The sequence below is a fragment of the Athene noctua genome, chromosome 1 (genome assembly GCF_965140245.1).
Source record: "Athene noctua chromosome 1, bAthNoc1.hap1.1, whole genome shotgun sequence".
Taxonomy (NCBI): Eukaryota; Metazoa; Chordata; class Aves; order Strigiformes; family Strigidae; genus Athene; species Athene noctua.
Genome location: NC_134037.1, coordinates 49,623,354 through 49,639,854, shown reverse-complemented (window position 1 = coordinate 49,639,854; position 16,501 = coordinate 49,623,354).

Below are 16,501 nucleotides of genomic sequence, written 5' to 3'. Positions count from 1 at the left end.
TTTAACATCTTCGTGACCTACCTCTGGACCCTTCCCAGCCTGTCTACATCTGATAGTTTAGTGTACTGACATATGACAGAAAACCCCCACTCTTTAGATTTCACGCAGAATCTTTAGAATTTGCCTGTACTTTAAAAGAGGTTTATGATAATTTTATAATTAGGTAACCATAAAAAGAGGGAAAGCTAGCTTTCATATAAACAAGTATCACCCTGCTACAGTAAAATATCTCTTAAACAAATTCATATGTCAGAATAAAGAAGTGCTATATAATCAAATTTTATATGAATGTTTTTCTGGTGTAAAAACATGTGAAGCTAATTTTCCCTGAATATATGTTCTGTTACTTTACATCAAGAGAAACTGAAATGCAGGCGATAAAGTACATCTATAGTGTAATTCTTTCTTTGATATATTTATGTGAAAATGTGCTATTATTAACAATTTTGCAAGGATAAAATTTTTAAAGATTATAGGGACTTAAATAAAAATTGTTGTATTTGGTCATGCAGTCAATGTAGTAGTTCAATAAAGTAAATGTTAACCATTCTTAAAATACATGTAGCTCTGAACACACATTTCAAATATACTAAACAAACACTCTGAAGATGTAGGAGTTGAGAAAGCAAATGCTTCCAAGACAAGCTGAGCTCTGAAGGAGATGTGTTGCTTCCTTTTCTCTCTCTGAATATTATCTTCGCCTGCTAGTGGTTGTATTAAAGTAATAATATTTTTCTGTGAATAAGATCAGAGCGTAGCCCTAACAGTATCTTTTCTATGCAATGTTCTATCAGAGAATGAAGTAAAAAGAAAAAAAAATAATCATTGTTCTTCATTCAAATCAAGCTGATAACAATGGTCTTCTTTCAGTGTGGCTAGAGAAAATCTTTGTTTTAGGAAGTACTTGTTTAGATTGCACTCTAAAATGCACTTCATCTCAAATGGTGACAAAGATTTTAATTAATAGGTAAAAATACAAAACTTAATAACATAACGCGAATTCTATAAAACATAACTATTCCCCTAAAACTCTACTTTAAGTAGCATGTGTTCTACTATTATATTATTACATAATTAGCTGTTCCAGTTTTCAATAACAATTGCTTTTCCCAAATCTATTTTGTTCTTGAATCCTAAGGCAAGGAGTGGGGAAATGGAATCCTTCCCATCACAAGAGAGATCAGGTTCAACACCATCTGAGGAACCTGACTATATATAAGTCTATGGGACCCAATGAGATGCATCCCAGGGTCTTAAGGGAATTTGCTGATGTACTTACAAGCCACTCTCAATCATATTTGAAAAGTTGTGTCAGTCAAGCAAAACCCCTACTGACTGGGAAAAGAGGAAATATTATGGTCACTTTTAAGAAATGTAAAAACGAATACTCTGACAACTACTGACCAGTCAGCCTCACCTCCATGCCTGGTAAGATCATGGAACAGATCCTCTTGGAAGCTATGCCAAGGCATATGGAAGACAGGGAGGTGATTAGAGACAGCCAGCATTGTGCCTGACGGACAAATTGTGCCTGACTAACCTAGTGGCCTTCTACAATGGAGTGACTGTATTGGTGGACAAGAGAAGAACAACTGATGTCATCTACCCTGACTTCTGTAAGGTTTTGACATGGTCCCACAGAACATCCTTGTCACTAAATTGGAGAGATATGGGTCTGATGAATATACTGTTAGATGGATAAGACACTGGCTGGATAGCCTTAGCCACAGAGTGGTAGTCAATGGCTCAATGTCCTAGTGGAAACCACTTACAAATGGTGTCTCTCAAGGGTTTGTACTGGGATGAGTACTATTTGATATCATCATTGCTAACACAGACAGCGGGCTTGAATGCTCCCTTAGCAAGTTTATGGATAACATCAGGGGGATGTTGACAGGCTCAAGGAGTGGGCCTGTGAGAACCTCATGAAGTTCAGCAAGGCCAAGTACAACATCCTGTACCTCAGAGTAATCACCAGTATCAGTAGAGATTGGGGGATGAATAGATTGAGGGCAGCTCTGTGAAGAAGGACTTGGGGATACTGGTCAATGAAAAATTGGACATGAGCCAGCAAAGCATGCTTGCAGCCCAGAAAGCCAATCGTATTCAGTGATCCATAAGAAGAAGCATGGCCAGACTGTCGTTGGAGGTGACTTTGCCCCTCTAACTCCTCTCTTCTGAGATCCCACCTGAAGTACTGCATTCAGCTCTGGGGTCCCCAGCACAAGAAACACATGGACCTCTTAGAGTAGGTCCAGAGGAGGTCCACAAAAAAGAGCAGGGGATCGGAACTCGTCTCCTGCAAAGAAAGGCTGAGAGTTGAGGTGGTTCAGCCTTGAGAAGAGCAGGCTCCAGCGAGACCTTATTGTAGCCTTTTGATATAGAAAGGAGGTTTATAAGAAAGACAGAGAGACACTTCTTACTAGAGCCTGTAATGACAGTATAAGGGACAGTGGTTTTAACTGAGAGACGGAAGGTTTATTTTGGCCATAAGGAAGAAATTCTTTACTGTGAGGGTGGTGAGACACTGGAACAGGTTGCCCAAAGAAGTTGCAGATGCCCCCAGCCTTGGAAGTGTTCAAGGTCGGGTTGAATGGGGTTTGAGGAACTTGGTCTAGTGGAAGATGTTCCTACCCATGGCAGAGGGGTTGGACTAGATGACCTTCAAAGGTTCTTTCCAATCCAAACCATTCTAGGATTCTAGGATAATCAGGAGATGAGCAAATAACATGCAAACTTTTTATATTAGTTTTTCAGCACAGAAATTTTATCTTTAGTGTCTATCTACTCCATATGACTCTACTCCACTCACAAACAGATTATTTGGAGATTGAAATGTCTTTTTTTCAAGACTTTTCTACCTCCAAGCAATAACAGAAATATAGCTATTGCTAATGAAAACAAGGAAGAATTTTCTATTGGTATCCATGAAACAGCCATAGTAGTGTGTAGAAAATAGTTTTCTTTATTGTCTTTTGAAACAGAGATCTACCTGATATTCAGGGTTCTAATATTTTAATGAAATTGTTTGGAAACTCCAAATTTCTAGTATTATTAACATTTAAAAGCAGAGTAAAAGTTCCTTATTAATATTATTAGATCTCAAAACATTAATTACCTGCTGAGCTCCAAATAATGATGAAATTAAAGTTTTAGTTAAGAGATAGAATTAATGTAGTAACTCTGCACTGCAGCATTCAAAAATGTAAATAATCGTGTGCCATGCTATTCATAAGAGATATATTTTGGCTTCTGAACCTAGTGCTCTCTTCTGATACCAGCACTGTGCTTGTGAACAAGAATCGATAAATCTGAGATTACTTAAATCTCCACAGAATGGCACTAAATTTAGGTCTTTTCTAAGTATCACCTGCTTTAAGTATCTCTATATTACAGGGAAACTTTCACACACATATAGCAATATAGAGATTTTTTCAAGAATAAAAATTGTGCTTAATGACTCCGAAGAAATATTTAGGAAGACTATGAAGAACATCTGTTGGCTTACCACAGATGTACAATACTGACAGTTCCTAGAGTACACTCTTTCACCTTGTCTCCTAGGTATGAATCCTCAGCACACTGTGCAATACTCCCATCCTTAGCTGCTTGAACTCATGATGAATTTCACCCAATTTGAGCTTCACCCACATTTTAGTATTAATTCCAAGAGTGTTGAAAATGCAGCACTGCAAGCTAAAGAAGAAATGTCAAGAGGTACAATCAGTAAGAAGAGAGTTAATTTTAGTGTTGGAGCTGAAACCACTCAATAAAATTTTTCTTCTCTCAATTAATTTATTTTAGAAACCTATTTGAATTTGAATAAATATTCTAGTACTTAAAACACTTAATGTTTTGAAGATACCGTGGGAATGCTAATGCATTCTCCCAGCAACTGTTCTGATAGTTTCCATGATAAAATGTTTCCTAATACACACACAGAAGGAACTATATGAAATAGGATTTTCAAATATACTGAGTTGATCTAGGAATACAGGGTCTGTCAAACATCGGTAGCAGCTATGTTCCTTAGCACTCTTAAGAGATTCCCTTATGACTCTCTGCAGATCTGGTATAAAATGATACTACTTAGGTGTTGTATTTCCTGTCACAAGATCTAAGTCTTTCTTGCCGGTAGGGTAAATGTCATGGTGTAGTTGTTTCCAGGGTTGAAATAAAAGCTTTAAAACTTGTGTACTCACCTCTTTTTGTACAGTCATCTGTCTTTGAAAGGTCAAGGTTAAACTGTAGAAGGTGTAGGTTAAGGTTAGAACACCTTGGAGGCATATCTGTTTAGTAGTTAGTATTTTATTTAGTCTGGATCTCTCTGGTCATAAGTATAAAAGTTATTGAAAGCTCCCAGTAGCTTTGCTTTGTTGCAGAAACACTACAGATGCCTTGTTTTTAGTTACTGCATAGTGCTTTATATTATGTATCCCTTTTTCTCTTTCAGATTTTGGCTTCCATTGGGAGATTTCACTTTCAATTGTGTTTCACTTGAAAGCCCTCAGTGGAAATAAGTTATTGCCCATAAAATGCTATCCACAAAAAGCCTCAATTGTTCACAACCCTGCAAAACTTGCACCAGTTAAGTGGGTTATTATGTCTCATTCTTGTTAATTTACAGTCTCAGAATTTGTATAAAACTTCTTCTGGTCCCTGAAGAGCTAGACAAAAGGATTCATACTCCTTATACAAAAGGTTTAATGCTCTTCAGGTTTAACTGAAAATGTATGAGTCTGTCTTTCAAGCATTCTAATGGGACCTAAACTAGCTTGCTTCTTCACTCTTGGTCTTGGAGTATTTTATCACTGCTTCATCTGTGTGCCTTAGCCTTTGGAGGAATTATGCTGCCCTTTCTAGCTGATATGGAGGATGGTGCTTGCAGGACATAGAAAGAATAACCTCCAGGCTTCATCTCCCAGAGAGACCAGATTGCTACATTCAACCACCTTTGTAAAAATGAAACTGCTGACTACCCAAGGGAAGATCAGCCTACAAAGTTTTAAAACATTTTAAGTAAATTTCTGCTGTTCATTTTTTTCTAGTATAGTCTACCTTATAATTGATCCTGGAGATTAACAGCATCACAAAGAAATTTGATGTGGCAAATAAAGTATGTAATCTCTTCTTTCATACTGGCTGAATTACAGGCACCATAATGCTGGGGTAAATTCTGTTTGATAGTTTTAGGATGTTTGGGAGAAACAAATAGAAAAAAAAGATAGATATATTCTACATAACAACAACAACAGAAAGAAATTCTGATATTCAACTCTATAGCTTGTTCTATTTAATGGAATTGAAATAACTTCTGATAAGCATAATGTAGCTTTACTCCTTAATAACAAACAATATTAAGCTGCAGAAAAGGACAAATTATATATCTTGCATTATTTAAATGCAAGATGGGAGTTAGTACTAAGGTATTCCTGGCAATTATAATTGTATACTTTAATGTTTTAATGTGGTTACCATTAATATACTTGCTGTTGGAACAAGCACAGAAATAACAAATGACAGACCAAATATAGTAATGTATGGTTGTAGTATTTATGTGCAATGGGATCTAAGTTCAAAGCCGTATTGCATTACAGTATTAGAGAACTACGACAATACCTGATGCATTGAGGGCAGCTCTGTGAAGAAGGACTTGGGGATACTGGTCAATGAAAAATTGGACATGAGCCAGCAAAGCGTGCTTGCAGCCCAGAAAGCCAATCGTATTCAGTGATCCATAAGAAGAAGCATGACCAGACTGTCGTTGGAGGTGACTCTGCCCCTCTAACTCTTCTCTTCTGAGATCCCACCTGAAGTACTGCATTCAGCTCTGGGGTCCCCAGCACAAGAAACACATGGATCTCTTAGAGCAGGTCCAGAGGAGGTCCACAAAAAAGAGCAGGGGATCGGAACTCGTCTCCTGCAAAGAAAGGCTGAGAGTTGAGGTGGTTCAGCCTTGAGAAGAGCAGGCTCCAGCGAGACCTTATTGTAGCCTTTTGATATAGAAAGGAGGTTTATAAGAAAGACAGAGAGACACTTCTTACTAGATCCTGTAATGACAGTATAAGGGACAGTAGTTTTAACTGAGAGACGGAAGGTTTATTTTGGCCATAAGGAAGAAATTCTTTACTGTGAGGGTGGTGAGACACTGGAACAGGTTGCCCAAAGAAGTTGCAGATGCCCCCAGCCGTGGAAGTGTTCAAGGTCTGGTTGAATGGGGTTTGAGGAACTTGGTCTAGTGGAAGATGTTCCTACCCATGGCAGAGAGGTTGGACTAGATGACCTTCAAAGGTTCTTTCCAACCCAAACCATTCTAGGATATATGAGATTTTTTTTTTAAGCAACAAATATTATTATTAATAATATTATCATAGTTTTTATCATTAGGAATTTTGAAAAATATTCCATATAAAATATATAGTGTATGTATCCCCATATGCCTGAGTTGTCATTGATAATAAAATCAACCGGCATATGTTTCATACAAACACGTTGCAAAAAATAAATTATTGAAATTATTTGCAGTATAAAAATAGTCATCTCCATATTAACATCTAAAAGATATTTTAATCAGGAGAAACCTATTAGCTTGGAGAAGAACATTTTTTCATTCATTGACTTAGAAAGATGTCTCCCTCACTCCTTTTTCCCTTTTGTTTTCCTTCTTTCCTTCCTTCCTTCCTTCCTTCCTTCCTTCCTTCCTTCCTTCCTTCCTTCCTTCCTTCCTTCCTTCCTTCCTTCCTGCATTGGGCTTTATTTGTCTCAACATCACTGCTTCGCAACTACCACTTCTTGGCCTCAGCATCCTATTGTTGTGAAGGAGTATGCTTTGAAGGAGACAAATAGTCCCCTACGAAACCACGACATCCGTCTGAAGCTAGAATAACAACAGCTAGAATAACAACAGCCTTGGCAGTGCCTGCCAAGCTACACCTGCGTGTGAGCTGGGTGAAGAGGTGTGTTGGTTTAAGCCCTGCCGGGACCAGAGACCACGTTGCCGTTGCCCCTCCCCCACCCTCAGCCAGTCAGGCTGGCAGTGAGGCACAAATCCCGGGTTGAAATAAGAAGAAATTTAATACAACAGTGTAATAAACAATCTGAACAACAACAGTAGCAATGATAACAGCAATAAACAGTAATAACAGTAAACAAGACAGAAGATATACAGAGAAATACCGCAAATGGTTACAGACAGCTTGCTCGTGTGCTCCCCATCACCAAAGCCACGAAGGAAAAAGTTCCCACGCTCCCGCACCCGGACCTGACATCAGCATGGTATGAATAACCCGGCTGGAGATCCCTTCCCCCTCTCTCTCTTAACCCTCTCCCAGCTGAACCAGGACAAGAGGAAATCAAGGTGGGGAAGATGTGCAGATGCTGAAGGCACCGCAGGTTGATCCCCACCAGCAAGATCACTGTGAACACCTGGGCATGCACGCGTGGAGGACCACGGGGTGGCACATATTACAATGAACTCTGTGGAAATGGGCGGACTCTTCGGAGAAATAGTGGGCACTGAGACAACAAAAGGACTGCATACTCCTCTCTTGGGATGCTTGTTGATGCTTGATAATGCATGTTAATGCCTGAGACTTCAGAGGAACTTGGAGCACCATCACCTGCACTGAGATCGAGCTGATGGAACATCACTGGATCCCTGGTGGCGGTGGTAATTAGCTGCATCTTTACAGTTTTCTTGCTTAGGGATTCTGATTTTTTCTTTCTTTTCCTCTCTGTTCTATCACTGTTATCAGTTGTTATAGAAAATAAAGTTTACAAGGCTGTACAGCATCTGACCTCATTTGTGTCTTAATTTCACTCCTGGGATCATTTAAAAACCTTCCCTGATATTGGATCGGGACACCTCCCTCCCTCCCTCCCTCCCTCCCTCCCTCCCTCCCTCCCTCCCTCCCTCCCTCCCTCCCTCCCTCCCTCCTGTCAGTATAGGCTATGGGTGTGAGAGATACCCCTAATCTAAGAAGCTGTAATACTGTGTCAAGCTTGATTTTTAAGTCCCATCCATACTGTGCCTGAAGAAGTGGAAAGGTAAAACATGAAATACAGTGTGCATTAATAACAAAATGCAATTGCTTCAAGTTCAGTAAAAATGCAGAAAGATAATAAATCTGAATTTTTGAAATATAATTTGACAAATTAGTATGGTTAATGACCCACTCTAGCTTTAGTTTTTTAATATCTTGCCCCCAAAATTACAGTTCAGAATAACATCAGGGCTTTGAAATAGGGTTTTTTTCTAGAGATATTGGATGCCAAGTTCCAACTCATTGTAAATTAGTCTCTTAAGCCATGACTTTTCTTAGAAAAACACTTTCACTATCAGCAGCAAGAACTCATACTACTCAAATTACACCAAGTTCTTGCAGACAACTGCATGCCCATTAATCAGCAAAATGTAGTGTAACGTCTTCTTTCTAAAGTGTAAACAAAAATCACGTGTACACCCAAGGGACTAGAGAAATAACATGTTTGTTTAAACTTCCTTTAGTGATTTCCTTAGAGATACTTAGCAAGAAAAGAAGATTGTATACTCTTTTTGTCTGTCTGTCTGAAACAGGCTTCTGAAAATTGCTAAAACCTAGGTTTCACTGCAGAGATAGATATATATATATACACATATTTATGTAATTTTATACATATTTATGTAATTTTTAAAAATATGGATCTTTACACTCCAGAATATCCTGTCTCTATAATTAAAGTATGTCAATATATGAAAATAATGTGTATTAAAAATTCTAAACAGCCATAACAATTAATGCTACAATTAATACTGTATTTCATACTATAATTAATACTATACTGTACTATACAGTACTATACTATACTACCAAACCAACACTCTGAAGATTGACTATGGGCTCAAATATTTTCCTGCACTGTAGTGAGCATCAGGGAATAATGAAACTTCTGAAGTTCTTGTGATGCATTTGAGCTTAGGGGCTATTCTTCCTGACATGTATGGGTAATGATTTTGTGAAACATTGAAGTTAGTGTACTGAAGTGAATAGTTTAAGGTTTTAGTTCAGGTTCTGCAACTTAGCTGCTTGATGATCTCAAAGAAATCAGTCAACCTCTCTTATGCTTAAAAGTTCTTATCTGTAAAAAAGTCTAAATATATCTGTTCTTTCATCACTTTGAGAATAAATTTTTCTTTATAAATTTGGAAAACTGGTATCAAATAGATGGTTGTTCCTTTTATTCTCACTAACTCTTTTCAGATTACTGATGTCAAAAGAAGGAAAGCAGGCCTAGGAGGAAGCTACACCACTTTACGTTTGTTAGGAATACTTATATATGGTTGCCACGTTGCCATTTCAGGTTGTTTTAGGGCCAGATTCCCAGCAAGGCTGCCCACACTGCTGAGAAAAGTGAAAGCTGCCGTGTTCATGAATTTGGAGCTATTTCTCATAAATGTGCTGCCAAAATACTAGTTCAGCAAAACTTTGTGAACTCAGTACTTTTGCATAAAGGTCTGTGGGCCATGTTATGAAAGATGACAAATACAAGCAATTTCTCTATTAAAACTTTTTATCTTACATATATGAATTTTGTATCTAATATACATAAAGTTTACACTAAACAAGTAAACAATGTAGTTTCATTAATTATGTTGTTGTTTTTTTTGGGTTTTTTTGGGGTTTTTTTTGGTCAGTTCTCTCATTAGGTAGCTGAGACTTAACTTCAGTAACTTTATATGCACTTTCAGACTTCAAATTCAGGATTAATTACTTTAACTTAAACTTATTTTTATTTAGCCCATAGTTTTTACATCATGCTTACTCTAGGTTAAGAATGTGCATGATCTGCCCCCATATTCCCACAGTTTAGTGGACTTTTAGGACTTTTAAAAGTAATAATACATCACTTCATATTTTATTTTATAGCAAAGCCTATGTTAATAATCAAGATAGAAAGATTGCATTTTGCAGCCAGCTCTTTCATTTAATTTACTTTTGTTTGGAGCAATTAAGTATCATTGAGTTTTGAGAGGAAACACAAAATTAGAACAAAGATAGAGAAATAATGTTTTAAATTTTTTTCATTCTATTACCTTTATTTTAATTTGTCATCTTTTGGACTCATATACATTTGTGGAAAACTGCTGTTAAAACTCTGCTGGGTTTCCCAGATGGTACGTGCCCATCATGCTTTTTTTCTGCAGAGATGCACATAGCATTGTTCAAAACAAAAGAATATAGGCTCCAAAGATTTTTCATTCCATGGTTATTAACTTCACTTTGAACCATTCTGTAATCCTTATTTTGTTTACTTTCCTGTCATTAGTAATGTCTCTAGCCTGGCATATTAATGCAAGCATCACTAGGTAGACTCCCTTAGCTTGGTTATACTCTTTAATGGCATTTTATTCACTGAAAAATTATTCCTTGAACTGAAGCAGAATTTAATTGAATCAGAAATCAGATGAAAGTTAAGCAATTTGATTTCTGAAAGGTTAGGCTTGACAGTAAAATATGCCTTTTTTAGATTAGAAACAGCTACCAGAGCAATTACTTTACTTTCAGTCTTAAAACTAAAAACCTGCCTGTAAGCTGATTTTGGCATCACATAATTAATTTATTATTACATTTATAAAAAACCTTCTCTAGGTCTTATTTTGTTACTTTCTGGAAAGTTCTTTAGAGGAATTTTGTTTCTCTTTTAATAGGACAGAAGTAATGGAAATCAGTAGAGTTATATCAAACTGAAATTGACCTTCTGCTTCCATGAGGTTGCAGGGGAACAAAGAGACCTTAATTTAATATTATACAGATATGAAGCCATGGTTTGGTTTTGGTTTTGTTTTTTTTTTTTTTGGAATGACACAATTTAATATCCCAATCCAAATTTTTTAAAAATTATTTTTGAGTCTTGCATCTCAGCATGTTAAGTAACTGAACTTAAATATAATGCACAGCTTGTGCAAAGTCTAAGTATTTTGCTATAATTTTTATCCATTGACATTTGCTATCTTTTCTCATCTGCTTCCCTTCCTAAAAGAATTAAATGCTTCTAAATAGAAAGATGCTCAAGATACATTGCTCTCATAATATGTAACTCTTAGAATGTCAGGAGAAGAAAGGTTCTGAATCACTCTCATATTCAAAATTCATTAAAAGGACTGAATTTACATTTCTCCCATTTAGGAGCACTAAAGCAAAAAAAAAAGGTAGCTACAAGGAGGCAAGGAACATATTTAATTTCCGCAGTACACAACATGATCATGAATTACACCTTATGAATTAATTAATGGTAAAGAGACTTGGTATATTACGGTTTTCTACAACCCTTTCAGAAAAACTCCATTCCTTAAGCTGTTAATGAAAGTCTTTCTGTAACAGTATGGAAGATGATAATCCTATTGTTATTAAATGCACCATCTGATGTAAATATTTACTTAAAATGCCAGTAGACTGAAATAGGCTATTTCTTCTTTATCTTTCAGAAATATTACATGAACATTTTAATTAGGTAGATATACAGATGGATGTGAGGAAAAACTGATATTTGATTTTATTAAAATTAATTTAACATCATATAATTACCCTCCACATCAAACAAGAATGGGCTATTAATTTTGATAAGAAGACATTTACATAATAGAATTCCTTCTCAAGAAAATAAAACACCATGAAAATGCTCTAGTGAGCTATATAAACTACATAGATTTTAATACAAAACTGTAATTAAATTGAAATTATCATAAATCTGTTACACAATACAAGCACTTTTGCTATAGTATAAATAATTAAACTAATTAGCAAAAGTGGTTGGGCAACCAAGTTTAAATGAACTTACATACCCTACAACAAAGGCTCAGGGCACCCAATGGAGAGAGTAGAGTGGCAGCTGCTTAAATTAGGCGGGCTAGATCATCTCTGTTGGCATAAATTTTACTTCTCTTCACTGGCTGGATAGGAATTACAAATGGTTGATTTATGAAGAAAAAAACCTGATAACCCATGTTCATCAAATGAAATTTAGATGAAACAGATACCTAAACTGAGGACCCTAGCTCTCATCAGGAGATCTTGAGTACCTTGTTAGGTTAAGATCTACACAATAAAATCAGAAAACATTTCCACTTAACCACGTGCTTTCCTATAAGTTGAAAAAAGCTCCCTTAAAAAAAATCAAAGACAAAATACAATCCCCCAAACTCAGAAATAATCACACACACAAACCAAAAAAAACCTTACAGAAGAAGTTTTTACCTATAAGTGATGTAGGCAACGGTCAGTTGCAGCAGTTATTCCTATTAGAGTAGCTTCACCTAACATTGTTGGACACAAGAAGATTCCTTAGGACAGTTATGACAACACTACTAACAGTTTTTTATCTCACTAACCTTCCAAAAGATACACCGTTTACCCTACCAACCCATACAGTTTTACATGTGCCTTAGTGGCTCATTACATCATAAAAAGAATACCTGTAAGAGTCAGAAAACTTACTGTCAGGAGATAGTTGTTTTTTTTTTTTTTTTTTCCTCCATGCATTCTGTTACATGAAATTTAATTTTTATTCCTTGACATTTCAAGAGAGGTAAAGCTCTGAATTTTTTAACTGAAGTGTAAAGTGCAAATTGATTTTTCTGTCTTCTTTTGAAGCTGAATTTCACAATAGTGCTGTGTAAACGCTGTCTCAGTAGAGGCGGTTCTTGACAAGGGTGACTCTAATTTCAAAGGCTCATGTAAGAAGGGTATAATAGCCAACAACATTGCCAGCTTCTAAAATTGTGTATTATTACGCACATTTTTGTTGCATTCAGCAATTTTTTTTGGCATTTAAAAACAGACACAGAAGAAATGGAAAATTAATTATTGAAAATTAGCTGATACCGAGTAATGCATAAAAATTCCATCAGGATATAAGAAGTTTGTAACATCTAAGAAATTCAATGGCTAAAAAGTTAACATAGAAAATATGATCTCATTATTCCTACTATGAGGTAATTTTTCAAGCTGGTGACAGAAAACAGCTTTCAGTGTCCTGTTCTCAAAAAGCTGAATAACAAGCATATCTGGGATTGTGGATGAAGCATGTGTTTGCATGGCTTGCTTTGAACTGACTGTGACATTGCACAGAGTGAAAGATTCGTGAGAGACAGTCGTGTCCTCACTAAGTTCTCCTATGTGGAATTACCTTATTCTGAGTTCAGTGGTTGCACCAAACTAATTGCAGGTTACACCAGAGAAATTGTAGGTGACAGAACTGTCAGTGATTCAGTTCTGGATATCCTGACATGAATGAAAACCTAGTTGAGAAAACAGGCGAACAATATTTAGGAATTCCCTAATTAACTTTCCTCTCACTTTCATAAAGAACCTTAAAATATCCTTTAGTTCTAGGACAACTTACGTCATTTAAACAATCCAAGCATCTGGAAGGCACTTTCATTTTTCAAGTAAATCTCCAAGACAATATTTACAGTCCATTTCCTACCTTCCTAAGCATTGTCAGGTTCTTTGCATTACTGCAGCAAAGGGGATGCCTACAGATTCACTTCTGACAATTTTCCTTGTTACATATGAAGAATTCCAAAGTGGAATACTGATAAATGCAAACATTTAATTACTACTCAAGATGCTCATGCAAAACTGCATGGGGAGAAAGTACTTTTCTTCAGAACATCCCTGAAGTGGTTCTCTTTGGGATTCTTAGTTCACAGGACAGCTAAAAATTTAAATACAAGGATAGGGAAGTAGAATGATGACTAGTGGAATTCCAGACAAATAAATTTGGTCAACATGCAACAATTAATTGCGTGCAAAATTTATCATCCACTTGACATGTCAGTGCAAGAGAAGGGGGAGATACAAACATAAAGCATTCCCCATTTTTGTCCATACACATGGACAAAATCATCAAACGGACATTATCAAATCTGTCCGAGAGCATGTATCAGAGCATGCATTATATGAGGTATTTGAATAACAGAGGCACTTGTGACTTCAAGTATCTGAGGTGGTATTTGAATTTTACTGAATTGTTAGTGGACTTGGTCAACTGGCATGGTTAGTAATTATTAAAATAAAATTCATCACTTATTTGCTCTCAGGTGAATGACTGTAACTGAAACAGCCGGAATGGGAGATTTTTGCCTATATTCAGTCGCCAAAATAACATTCATGAAGCTGGAGAAGTAATCCTGTTGAATTCATCAAACTTGCCTGAATAAAAATAGGAATAAATAGATCGACAGTTTGTCATTGTCACAGTGCAATTCAGTTTTATGTAATTACTCCAATTCCTTGAAAATTTGTTAAATCCAATACAGTCAAGGTATTGATCAGATCAGATATGAAAAAATATTGGATAGACTTAAATCTGTGGCCACTTGTATGTAGCAGTTAGTATTAAATATTTTATTACTAAACCATTAATCATAGTCCACTGAGTTTACGACAAGCCCATCACAGAACACTGCTGGAGAAATTTGATTGTCAATAGATGTAAAATTGCAGCTAGAAGTTTCAGGTATTTGAAAACAATTCACATCATTGTTGTGACATCATGTCTCTCTCTCCATATTAGTAATAATATATATTTACTTTGATTTCATGAACGGTTAATTACATATCTAAGAGAATGGATAATACTCATTAAAAACACCTCAAACCACCCAAAACTGCAATCATATTTTCTAAAGAAAATGTACTTCTATTACTCATTTTTGAATTACACCTTACAAATGCCTTGCTTTATTTCACTGAAAGTTAATATACACATCTTCTTCACTAAAAAAAAAAAAAAAAAGAAGAAAAATATCAGTAAAATACCTTCTGAAAAGACAAAGAATGTATAAATATGGGGTTTTTTAAATCCCGTACATTATTCTTCAGTGGGCTCTCTGAACTGTGTATTGTATCATTTTTTCATTCATTCCTCAAAGTGACTGGACCTTTGTAAGGAATGATCATCTATGCTTCCAAATTTTAAGATTAAATCCTTACACAATGTTGGTTTCTCATCATCGTTAGATGCTTAGAAATTTAAGCCTAAACTTTTAATTTTATTTGTTTGTCAATATATATGCGGTGTTTTAGTCACATCTCCCCATACCTTGAAAAATGAGAATATCTAAGGCCCATACCTTCTTAATTCAGTATCAGAGAGTTAAACTTCTATCTGACACTGACTTCCTTTATACTGAAAGAAATAATTTAATGCTCCTTAGTGTTTGCTTGCTTCTTCAAGGGTCCTGAACAGAGCTCTTTTATACAACATCCTCAAACTAAGCCTTATTCCAGCTGGATGAGGAATACTCGAATGAGCTTTCAAATTCATGATTGACAGCAGAATTTAAAGAGATACAGGAGTTCTGCTGTGGTAGAACATGTACAGCATGCTTGTCTTCCCCCCAAATGAGTATTTTTCCACATTTCAATTGTCCCCGCTTCTGCTTCAGCTGTGGCTCAGATTATTGTAGGAAACTTTACAAGTAAATCAAAATCTTTTTGAAGGGAAAAAAAATTGCTACAGATGGTTTCCTAATTGCAGATGGATTAAGTCTCCTTGATTTGATGTGAACAATAGCTCATAAATTGGAAGAGTCCCTGTTTATTCACATAATTAATGGTAATCCAAACTGACTTTGAGTTAGTTCAAATCAATTAACAATCTGAACTTTATTTGTTGGGATAACTAAAAATTCAAATTTTCCCCAAGAAAGAATATGATGTATTCAGTTCTAAGAGTCCCTTGAAATTATTAGAATAATTCGAGCAAAATATTGAATCATGATTGACAAGTATATCTGATCCTGTAAAGTTGTAAACCATAACTTTAACACCTTTGCACTGGACAAGTTAGGAAATTTACTTAAATTTACTTGAATCTAGAAGTGTTTCTCTGACCCATTTCTAAGTTAACTTGTTTTCAAAATTCTGGGAAAAAACAGACATTTTAAAAAAGTATATGTAGTAATGTACTAATAGTTATCTCTCTCAGTGCTTTTTTACAACCACTTTCAGTCTTATCTGAGAATATTTTTTTTTTTTCCCCTCTGACATCTTGCTCCTCCTTTTTTTTTGAAGTCATAAAAATGTCTTTCCAAAAGGGCTGTTTCATGCTTTGAATCTTTTATGTGACACAAAACTACAACTGAAGAATCATCTCTAATTAGTTAATATGAAATCCCATAGAACATAAGCATACAATACAAGTAGAATTTTGATTTGTAACAAAGGTATAGTGAAGATTAGACTTTTGATAATGAGATGAAAAAATGAAACTGTACATGTCTGGTAGCAAATTACATATTGTAGTTATTTAGAAGTTTTTTTTATTTCATATCACATAATTGGCTATGCTAACCTCAGGTAGATCAATATATGCATACTCATTTAATGTCCAGCCAGGTCTTCCTCAAGGGCATTGCAAAGAAATTACATATAGAAAAAGTAATTTTTTTAAAATTCCATGTTTTGTCTCTTTTGGCTGTTGCAAGAGAAAGGGAGAAAGGGAGAAAGGGACTGAA